The following is a 12016-nucleotide window of genomic DNA, read 5'->3' as shown; positions in this document are numbered from 1 at the left end:
TTGAGAAAGAAATTTTTTTAAAATCATATTTTAAAAAAATTAAAAAAATATGTCATTCTTGAGGAGAGAGTCCTCTTTAAGAATGTATAATTTTTCTTCTAGTTAGAATAGATTTGTTTTGAAAAATGTGTTGGGAGATGAAAACTATCAATTTCATGCAAGTTGAAATTTGAATCATTATAAAAGAGAAAATATAGGTATAAATTCAGTTTTAACTTTTCATTTTTCTAGCTATATATATTATCTATAACATAGTCTAAGTTCAAATAGAAATAAGTTTATTTCCATATAGTTTTGTGGTGGGAACTAAACCCCCAATTTTTAGCATTTTTCATAAACTAAAAAATTATCTATAAAAAATAGGAAAATATATCAATTACTATTCCAAATAATTATTAAAAATAATAATCCTTAACTTCATCCATTTCTACACATTTCATTAGTTTACTTCATTTTCAAATTCTAAATACTAATACTAGTTTTATGTCATTGAAGGTGAAGAGTTGTACTTTTGTTAGATTTTTTCTTTACAAAAGGGTGACATAGGTTTGTGTTTTTACCCCTCCATTGTCTAATGGAAGAACCTTTATCTTCCTTCTTGTCAAGTTCTCCACAAGAGCCTTAAACTCTTGGAGTTGACTAAAAATCTCATCCTTTGTCTTCAAGAAGTATATAAAAGTCTTCCTGGAGAAATCATTGATAAAAGTGACATAGTACTCATATCCTCTGAGAGATTTTTTTGAGATCAGTCCACATACATCTAAATGTACTAGGTCAAGAATACTTTTAGATCTGGTGTCACTCCTTGGAAATGATACTTTTGCAAAGTTCCCCAATACACATCCCTTACATACATCATCATGCTCTCTGCTCACTTCTGGAACACCTATTACTGTCTCATGAAGCAATTTGAGTGCTGCGTGATGAATATCACCCATCATCCTATGCCATAGCTCTCCAAGATCTCTAGGATTACTACTACTCATGAGTTCCTTAGGAGTATCAAATTGCAACATATAAAGGCAACTACTCCTAATAGTTATGGGTGATTTCCATTCCTTGTGCTTAATCAACACATTTGTCCCTCTAAAAAGTACATTATACTCCCTATCCTAAAGAACAAATACAAAAATAAAATTCATACCTAAGCCTAGGACATGCAATACATCATGAACTAGAATTATCTTTCCATTCTCCTTTTGAAATTGAATAGTCCCTTTTCCCACAGGGTTAAGTTTGTACAAGTTTCCCATAGAAATCTGGATATTGGTCTTCTCCTCCTTATAATTGGAGAAGTACTCTAACTCTTGTCATATGAAATGATGCCCCATTATCTATATACTAGATAGTCTGTGAGGTTCAGCTCACCATTCAAGCTATAGGTGCAAACTCATCTTCCATTCTACTAGAGAGTTCTTTTGCACTTCATGAAGTTGTCACTTGCTTTGTTTCCTTCTTCCTTTCTGGGAAATCATGACATCCATAGCACTTGACCTTAGAAAGGTCTGTCTTCTTCTTTTCACTCTATGAATTCAATCCTTCACTAGAACCCTTCTTTGCTTTTCCTTTCCCTGCTAGGGAAACATTTTCCTATTCCATCTCACTTTTTTTACTCTTGTTAGCCCCATTGAAAAGACTTACTCTAAACTCCTACTAAGTGAAATTAGTCCATACTCAATCCCAACTCAGTAAGGTATCTCATCCATTATCAGCTTGAACAAAGATATTCCATTGTTTAGTAAACCCATTTAGGGATATTCTCACTAGCTCATCATCACTAGGGCTATCTCCAACAATTGCTAACTCATCCTTGAAAAGTCTAATCTCAATGAGGTAACTTGTGACATGTTCTCCCTAGTTCATCTGAGTATTCTTCAACTACTCTTTGAGAATCATCTTCCTATTGGTGGTAGCATTTTTATATAGATTTAGAATGGTACCCCACATCTTCTTTGTTGTATCTTGCTCTGAGATATGTGGAACAATATGATCTTTGACACCATTAAGGATTATCCTCCTCACCTTGGAATCTTCCTTCTTATATGTTTCAAGTTGTGTAGCATCTATAGGTACAACTATACCAGTGGTAGCATAGTTGTTGATACCATTCTCTTCCAACAATAAAGAAAGTCAAGCCTTCCAAACACTAAAATTTGAGGCACCATCCAATCTATCCTGATCTCTCAAACTAGCTAAAGCCATCTAAAGGGATTAAAGCAATAATAAATCTAAAGAGATCAATATAGGTTTTATAAACCCTCAATTTCTTTCCTAGGGAAAAACTCTTCTACCTTCAACACCACTCTAACACCATGAGAAAATTCCTATTGCACTCACTAATTATTAATCTCCTATCATTGATTATTAAACTACAGAAAATAAATTTCTAGCTAATATTGAAGAATAGCACAACTACAACTACACTTATAAAATATGGAAAGAAATTCACAACACAAAGAACATAATATTTTTGGATAAATTGTCCCTGGAAAAACCCTAAGGGAAAACCAGTTCTATGGATGAAGAAATTATATTAACTTCAACAAATCAATAGGTACAAAATTCCTTGCCTCTCACTGTCAGAACTCAAACAACCTCCTATTTTTTCTTGGTGATATTCCTCTACTGTTATCCCCAACGCTATCGCTATGGCCTTGCTAACACTACAAGACTGTTTGCTATCATTGCAAACTCATTTGCTAACATTGCAAATGCTTCTACAAACTTCATGTTCTCCAAATGCCCCATTGACCCCCTTTTATACTATTCCTATTGCAAAACCAATGGCCAAGATTGATTATCAATCGATGGTTAAAATTAAAAAAAAATAAACAACCCTAGTCAAGGAAATTTCTAATTGTTTCTAAAAATAATCAATTAATTAACAAATATTTGTCCATAATCTAACAAATTAGTTAGCAAAACAATTACTTGCTAATCAACTACATATAGATGAATAACTATCCAAGCTACCAAAACTAACAACTGACCAATCAATTTCATTAGCATGTTCCAAGACTGGTATATTCTTAGATCTTCCCATTGTCAGGAAGCAATCTCTTTAGTGCTTTCTAGAGAGGGCTAGGGTAGGTAGCACCAAAACTCTCTATGCAAGCTAAGAAAACATTGAGCCAAAACTTATTTATTCAACTCTAGATACTAGTGCAACACAAAATTTATGATATGCTTAAAACTTTTGAATAGTAGAAATGGAGTTTTCAAGTAAAAATGTCTCAATCCAAATCAAAAAGGTTGCTTGATATGACTATTTATCACTTGAGAGTATTGGAATATTTTATGCTTACTTTATCCAAAATATGGTTGAAATGCTTATCTGCAACCTTGTCCAGCTCCCTGGTTTGATGTTGATATGTGTTTCATTAATGTGGCTTTTATAATTTTCTTTAATATATACTACATTTTAGTTCATCAACATACTTTATTTCTACTATCCAAAAATTGATACTTGCCAATATTTTTCCTTCATAATTTCTAGTTAATATGGAGAACTTTTTTTTTTAAAATATAATATTATTAATTTTAATATAATTTTAAGATATTAAATTAAATAATTTTAATGTAAATTTGTGTACTATATTTCTCTTTCTTTTATGTGTGCTAATATCTATCACAATATAAGTTATTATTATTAGTCCTCCTCATAGCTATGAGATCATCATTAGTTGTGGTTTCTTAGACGAATGGTCTAGTGGACATCATTAAAATCCTTTATTCATTCATAAGCTTAGATTTGAAAAATCTATAATAAGATGTCAATACATATTTTTTGATTGGTGTGTGCATAATTTCCAGACTTATTTATTTTTAAAGTGAAAAATCAGAGAATAAATGAAAGGTGGTGCTTGTTGTGACAAAAAACTAATGTATTGACCTTATTTTTATCATATCTTTTATTAATTTAATTACATCTATCATATTTATTTTTCAATTAATTATTAATAGAAGATTTAAAATATTTCTAGGGTATGTGCAAGATCATGGTCAACCAAACTATGCTCTTAAGTGGCAATAAAAAAAAAGGAAATCAGAGTTACATCAACTTGACGTGCAATTTTCTACTTGTTATTAACTTTATATAAAAAATTTGAGAGAAAAGAATCTCTATTACATTGAATCTAGTTTATAAACTACTATGACTTATCTCAATAAAAAATAAATTGATTAGTCAAAATTTTGAATTTTAATGCAATATTACAATAATTTCAGAAAAAAAATAAGAAGTAGACGTATGTCTGACCACCATAATCAAAATCAAATGATAATATTTTTAAAAAATATTCTAGATATAAGTAGTAGACTCATGCCTAGATGTGACACATATTTTTTTGTATTTTTATTCTAAATAAATAATAAATAAATAATTTTTTATTTTAGTATTTTTGGAATAAAAAAACTCTCGTGTCTGACCACCTTAACTAATTCAAAACTCTACAAAAATCAAATTTACATTTTTTTTCCTTATAGTAGAAGAAACATAGAATGTGATGCATCTTTTGGATTTAAAAAATGTTGTGCAATTTGAAAGTTATAGTTTCTTTTCAAGTAGTGTGTTAGTCAACACTTTATACATAACTCCATTAGAAAATAAGTAATAATTACTTACTAGACTCATAATTTGACAAACCTTACATTTATGGAAAGATAAGAACATTCTTAAGAAACCTTTTTCATTTCATCAAATTTTGGGAAAAAAAAGTTGTCAGCTACATGTTTGAAGTAAAAATCACATAAAAATAAGTCAAAATCACATTTTTAGGATGTTTTTAAAATTGACCATATAGGTTTGGTATCAAAAGATATAGTAGGCCTTATAAATATATTAATTGTTTTCATTTAGTATCAGGGTGGGTGGGAAAAAAGTTGGAATATATTGAGATATTTCAAAACTACAGATTTTTCATATCGCCACTTTTTGGTACCCCATGATCCTGCACATACCCTCTATTATCATCTCTCATATTTTATTATTGATTTTAATATCTTATTATTTTAATTAATTAAATTTTAAAAAAATAAATTACTTAGATTTTTAAAGGTTTTGAATTAATATTTTAAATTCTTACAATATTTATATAAATACTTTTAATTTTTAAATAAAATAATATATTTATTTTTAAAATGGTAATTGTTTGATTTAATTAGAAAGAAAAATTGTAATACAATTTTAAATAAATATATGTGTATATATCTTCATGGATCTATTATAATATTTTTTCCCTTAGACAACCAAAAATATTATTACTAGAAACATAATTTAACATAAATAGAATCTATAAAAAAATAAATTCACATGCTTTCAAATTTATTATTAAAATTTTACATGGCTTTTAAATTCAAAAGAAAAGAGATAAGTGGAATTTTGTTAACAAAAATTTGGACTACTTAAGACAATGTTATGAGTTCTATCAATATTTCTCATAGAAAAATAATAATAACCTCACAAATGCTATGAGGTTTGATATAATAATTTTTTTTTAATAGCATTAATTCTAAAATGGATATTTGATGCTTAGAGTTGTATTATTATTTTTCATGCTGTTTTCATATTTTAAACCAAAAGGGAGGGACTCAAGCTCTATTAGAGCTCTTGTTACATTATTTAATAATTATTGAATTAATTTTTATATCAAATATGTGCAATGACTATTCATAATTAGATAATTCTTGAACAATATATTGACAAAACTATTAGAAATTAGAACATATTTACTTATACACCTTATGTATAATGATTTCATAGGATGTGATCACAACATTGCACTAAAAATAAATTATACATATGTGTGCATTACCTTATATTAAATCTAAGAAATGTGAAAAAAAAAAGATAACTATTTTTTTAAGTTATCTTATCTATTTATACATTTTCTTCCTTTTTCATGTCCTCACAACTAATGCCTTAATTTCCTATTTTACTTTCACATATAGAAGTTATTGATTATCAAATTAGATTTTCCATATTCTAATCAATAAGAAAGAAATTAATAAATTTTACTAGCTACTTTAAGATCATTTTTATCAAATATATTTATTATTTATTATATATGTATGTGTGTGTGTGTGTGTGTGTGTGTGTGTGTGTGTGTGTGTGTGTGTGTGTGTGTGTGTGTGTGTGTGTGTGTGTGTGTGTGTGTGTGTGTACATGTATATACATGTACATATATACATACATGTGTGTGCATGTGTGCATGAGTGCGATTTTGTGTATGTGAGAGAGAGAGAGAGGTACCTAGAAGGTTCATAGTGAAGATGTGTTAAATAATAGTGTCTCTATTTGTTCACTTAAGAAATACAACATTAAATGATACTATAGATAGACACACATGCTCAAATTTAGACTAAGTCATGTAGGTATCATGTGGATAATGTCCTATTATAAGAAGGGACACAAAAATGGCTTTGAAAGTGGTAATATGGAAGGAGAAATATCAAAATCTAAGGATTCAAAACTTGCAAAAACTTTGAATTGTTTTTTCTAACCTAGTTAGTTGATAGCTCTTAAATGCAATTAGATTGCTTAAATCTTATTTTATTAGTGAAATTGACCAAATTTTCTCTTTGATATATTTGGAAGTTAAAATAGTTTCAAATCATAGTTAAAAATATTACTAATTCATTATCTTCATGAGTTTGAGGAAAAGATAAAATGCATTAATGTTATTTTTATTAAAAAGTAATTATTTCTATTTATTAAATACTAAAATATTTAAATAAAATAATAAAAATGTGGCATTATATTTTCTAAAGATAATTATAGAATGACATTAACATGATTAATAGCAATTTAATATTGACATTATATATTAAATACTAAATTGATCATTAATATTTCTGATATGTAGAGATACACTTGGGGTTTTCTTTTCAATACACGGGGGTTTTAACTTTCTTCAAGAGTTTATAATAGATTTTGAGGAGTTTAAGTGTAGATTGGGGTAATTTTGAGTTTATTTCTAGTTTCATATCAATTGAGAGGACATATGAGGAAGTTAACTAGTAATGATGTGTTGATAAGTAAAAATTTCAATTGGTGAGTAATAAAAGTTAATAAAAGCTATCAAAAAAATGTTAAAGAATGTAGTAATATGATAAAAAATCATTGATCATTCATTTAGTCATTTATTTGGGTGACTAATTATTAGTGGCCAAGTTTTTAGTCATTTATCTAGTCACTTATCTTTTTCTAACTGTATGTTTTTACCTAATGGCCAAATTAGTCATTTGTTTAGTCTCTTATTCTTATAGATTGTAAAATACTCCTAGAATTTGATAATTTTTAGTCACATGACTAAAACTTTTAATCTTGTGACCAAAAGTTTTAGTCACATAGTCATTTATTTGCCAAAATTCTACTAGTGTTGTTAGAGAGGGTTAACCATAGTGGATACTCCCTTTATTGGGTAAACTACACAAACAAAACCTCAAGTGATATTAGTCATTCTTGCCATGGAGAAACAACCAGTATATAAATTTCCTTATGGAAGAAATATCCATAGGTGTGGTCTCTTATTGGGTTGTCAGATCTCCTTAGCAGCTCTTGATTGATTAAATTCTTAGACTGTGTCAAAACCTTGGTGCATCGTGATTAGATTTTGCCCACTTGAGATTGTAAGAGTTACAAAGTTGACCATTACTATAAACCATAGTGAAAACAATTTTTTTTTCTAAGACTATGTGCATGACTAAAAACATTTTGAGAACATATATAATGAGAGCCCTTAGGGAGTAGAATACTACATCACTATTCGTGTTCATGTGCAAGATTTCTTTGTCCCTTGTTCATTGTTTGAAGATAATTTTTTTCTTAAACTTCCTAATTGTTGTCTTTTGTGCTTGACTAATGCTAAAAATATGTTAATGAATCTAGTTGGTCAATTAAAATGAACAAAAACTATGTTCCTGAGTCAAAAACCAACTTTTTAACTTGTTTGATTTTCTATCCTATCAGTTTTGGTCTTCCTCGATCGATCTAGGATAGATTAGGTCACTTACCCCATTGTTAGAAGAATGTTTACACTTTGGATTTCTTTCTTTTTCTAATCTCTTAAACTAGTAATATTTGATTTAATGAGTGACCTTGCTTGGAGTTGGTGAGCTATAAATTGTCCTTATTGAGAAGAGAAACCTTTGAATCCTTTGATAACATGCTCGAAGAGTATTTGTAATATCTTGTACATTCACTTCCATAAAAATTTTAATTCAATAAATATAACCTGGGTAAATCATCCTTCTTATCCATATATGTTAGGGTATTCACCCATTTAGTGAGCATCTCTATGGTAGTGTTGGTTTATGCCTCTTACAAAATTCTATCTTATCACCTCTCTTTTGCACAAGTGGATGCTTTTACTATCTTGGTTTGGTACCAATATTTATTAGGGTCATCCTATCACCTAGTACCTTTTATTTCATGTCAGTTACAACAATATATCAAGTTGATCAAGGAAAGTGACCTCAAATAGTCTTTAACCAATTACTGTAATGCCTTGCTCAGGAACCCAAAAGAAATAAACCTAATATGTTACAAAGTTTACTAAAATATTTTTTTTAAAGTTTAAACCACATCAAAGAAACAATAATTTGGAATAAATATTTATATACACATCAAATACACACAAGAAATTACAAGTACAATTTTAATTCCTCAAGGGTTCCTTCACATTGAGTCACATTTAATAAAGTTTTATTAATAAGTTAAGTGTCAATTACAATTTCCATAATCATAAAAATGAATAAAAACATACATAATCATATAAGAAAATGTATAAGTATAACTAATGATATGAAAGCACATCTAATGAATAACATCCACTGTATATGTCACAGGGTATGTGAAAATAGATATAAGTACATTGATATACAATACAATATCCCATAGGATCTCAAAACACATGATACATAGATAAATCAAATGAATAGAAGTATTCAAGATAAGAGGAAGAATGATAATGGTACTACTATATCAAGGAGCATCCAACATATGTCAATCTGAGGGGTTCCAAATGGTAAGAATACATTACCTCTTAACTGTGTGGTCACCTAATCAGGCTCCCACTTCCATCGTGTAAGAGAGATAATGTACAATCTATTTGAATTGATGAAATTCAACTCTAAAGATGCCCAAGATCACCTACATGTGAAAACCTATCAAAGAGAAGCTGAGGAAGGAAGAGCATGGAGTAAGGAAAAAACCCTATACAGACATGAGATACAAAATATGCAAACACAAGAAAAAAAATGTATTTACAATATGCAAGAAGTGATGTTATAAACATACAATGAGGGAGAGACCACTTATAAAGGCCTCAAGAAATATTATAGAGTGAGCTAGAAGATGCTAGGAGATAAGTGTGGCAACTAAGCATACATCCACATGAGATGAAAAGTCCTCGAACAAGGTGAGAGGATAAGTATGACTTAGGAGAGAACAAACTCCCATATTGTCAACAACTTATAACAAACTTGTAGACGATAACTAATAAATAAAATGCATTTACATAAGTAAGCTTAAGTAAATAGAATAAATAATTAGTAAATTAATCATTTACTCTAACACACCCCCTTAAGTGCAACTTAGGGAAATACCTTAAGCCCATAAAACTAAGAAGAAATGCAGAATATGTCCCAACAACTAAGTCATGTTAGGTACCCAAGTACAATGCAAAAGATGCAACCTCTGAAAGTGGGGAAAGAGAGAAAACCCAATGGGTAAAACCCCTCTCCAAAAAGAGATAATCTAGTAAAGGACTAAAGAAGCCTCCAACTAGAGAAATGTCCCCTAAAATAGGAACAAGGACTGATCATGTAGAGCATCACTGAGGCAAGAAGAAGTCATAAATCTGCCAAACTACTGATCTAAAGTACCACCAAAAAAGAAGATGGCATGAACCAAGTGTGTCTATATGGTAGATGATCCATCTCACCAAAATGCATAGGTAGCTAGCCAATACAATCACCTTGTATATAGGATCAACCAGTGAATACATAGCTCACACTAATGAACCATCTAACCAAGGATGCATTAGAACAATAGCATAACCCCCCCTTAATGCAGATGGGGTGAGATGATAGGCAACTGAGAAGGTGGACCAAAGTCTCCTACAAATGAACCAAGAATGACGAGAGAGGAAGAGGTACAAACACCTATAAAGACACGGTCACAATGATGCTACATGGGGCTAATGTCATGGAAGGGATACTCACTTGACAAAGGGAGAATGCCTAAAATTGCAAACAACTATCCCCCATGGTGCTTTATAAAAATAGTGGAACTACAACTGACTCAAAACAACGTTCATGACCCCCAGAATGCAAGAGTGGCACTTTATCTCAGTGTGATACATAAAAGTGCTTCAAAATGATAGCTATAATGATCAAAACCAAAAACAAGCTGCAAAAAAATATAGTACAGCCTAAAACAAAGGAGACCATGCCAGGAAAATGTTCCTCGGGCCTAAAACACTCAAGATATCCACCATATAGAAAAAATGCTAAAAACATGATAGAAAGATCATGGGCCACTATCTCAGAAAAATGATCACATTTCTAAAAAGGTGACAGAACTATCTTTCCAAAATTATAAAGTTTTCAAAAAATTGGCATGGGACATAAAAGATATGCATGCCAGAGTCAAAAACACAACTTCAAACTTCAACAAAAAAAATGGGCAATAAAAATGCATCAAAACATTAAAAAATACCTACACCAATGTCTTTGTCTTAGAATCATCTTTCGGGCACTTCTTTGATGTCATGCTAATGTCAGCATTTCACTGTCTTAAATTTGATGGCCTATCAGCTGTCATGGCAAAAAAGAAGCCATTTGGTAGTGCCACGTGGATGCCATGTGGTACGCACTGACATGGCAGGGGTGACATGGTGGGTCCATGTGGCAAGGTGCCATATGGCACCCAAGCCACCCTCGCGAGCTGCCAACTGGCAACAACTGCTGACAAGGCGCAAAACATCCACACAGGCATTGAGTTGTCTATAGAAACACATGTCAACACATGATTGGATGCAGTAGAGGGTGGCACTGATAGACAAAAATAGCCATAGGGGTGACAGAACAGAGAAGTCTGCTAGTGGAGGCGATGAAACGAGTGATGCCTAGGCTGTGGTGGGGACAGGGTTCTACTCGGGCAGTGCTACTGGGTGTAGCGAGGAGTAGGTGGAGCATGAGTGGCCCTGTGGTGGCCACTCGGTAGTACCATAGTGACGCGGCCTATGAGCCTTTTTTTAAAAAAAAAATTGCTTAAAAGTCCGTATGATCCATATGGGAAAGCCCTAGAATGAAATTTTTTTTGCCTCTTGGAGCTCTATCTCCAAAAATGAAAAATTTTATATGAATCCTAACAAAAAATAGCCTTTTGGATTGAATGACAGTGTTCGTTTGGGCCCAATGTGCTCTGATAATTTGTTGATCCCCTAATTTGAATAAAAAATGCACAAACAAACTAGGGTTTGTGACTTCAAATTACGGCTTCAAAAAAATTTCAACCTAGCAGCAATAGGGAGGCTCTAATACCATGTTGGAGTTGATGAAATCCAACTTCAAAGATGCCCAAGATCACCTGCATGCAAAAACCTATCAAAGAAAAGCTAAGGAAGGAAGAGCGTGGAGCAAAAAAAAAACCCTATATGTACATGAGAGACAAAATATGCAAACACAAAAAAAAAAATTATAATATGCAAGAAGTGATGTTATGAAAATACAATGAGGGAGAGACCACTTATAAAAGCCTCAAGGAATCTTCTACGGTGAGCTAGAAGATGCTAGGAGATAAATGTGACAACTAAGCATACATCCACATGAGGTGGAAAGTCCTCGAACAAGGTGAGAGGATAAGTATGACTTAGGAGAGAACAAACTCTCATATTGTCAACAACTTATAACAAACTCCTAGACTACAACTAATAAATAAAATACATTTACCTAAGTAAGCTTAAGTAAATAGAATAAATAATTAGTAAATTAATTATTTACTCTAACACAA

The 12016-nt window shown here is 31.0% G+C and overlaps 1 pseudogene; it reads left to right on the top strand.

The window, feature by feature from the left end:
* The window catches only part of LOC149580665 (elongation factor 2-like), a 76421-nt pseudogene extending 65194 nt beyond the window's left edge, over window positions 1–11227 (top strand).
* The last annotated feature ends 789 nt before the right edge of the window (window positions 11228–12016 follow it).

Source organism: Cupressus sempervirens, chromosome 1, assembly GCF_028749045.1.
Source record: "Cupressus sempervirens isolate cs-2001-9-10 chromosome 1, ASM2874904v1, whole genome shotgun sequence".
Lineage (NCBI taxonomy): Eukaryota > Viridiplantae > Streptophyta > Pinopsida > Cupressales > Cupressaceae > Cupressus > Cupressus sempervirens.
The sequence above is the reverse complement of the archived record's forward strand: the minus strand, read 5'-3'. Positions and strand labels throughout refer to the sequence as shown.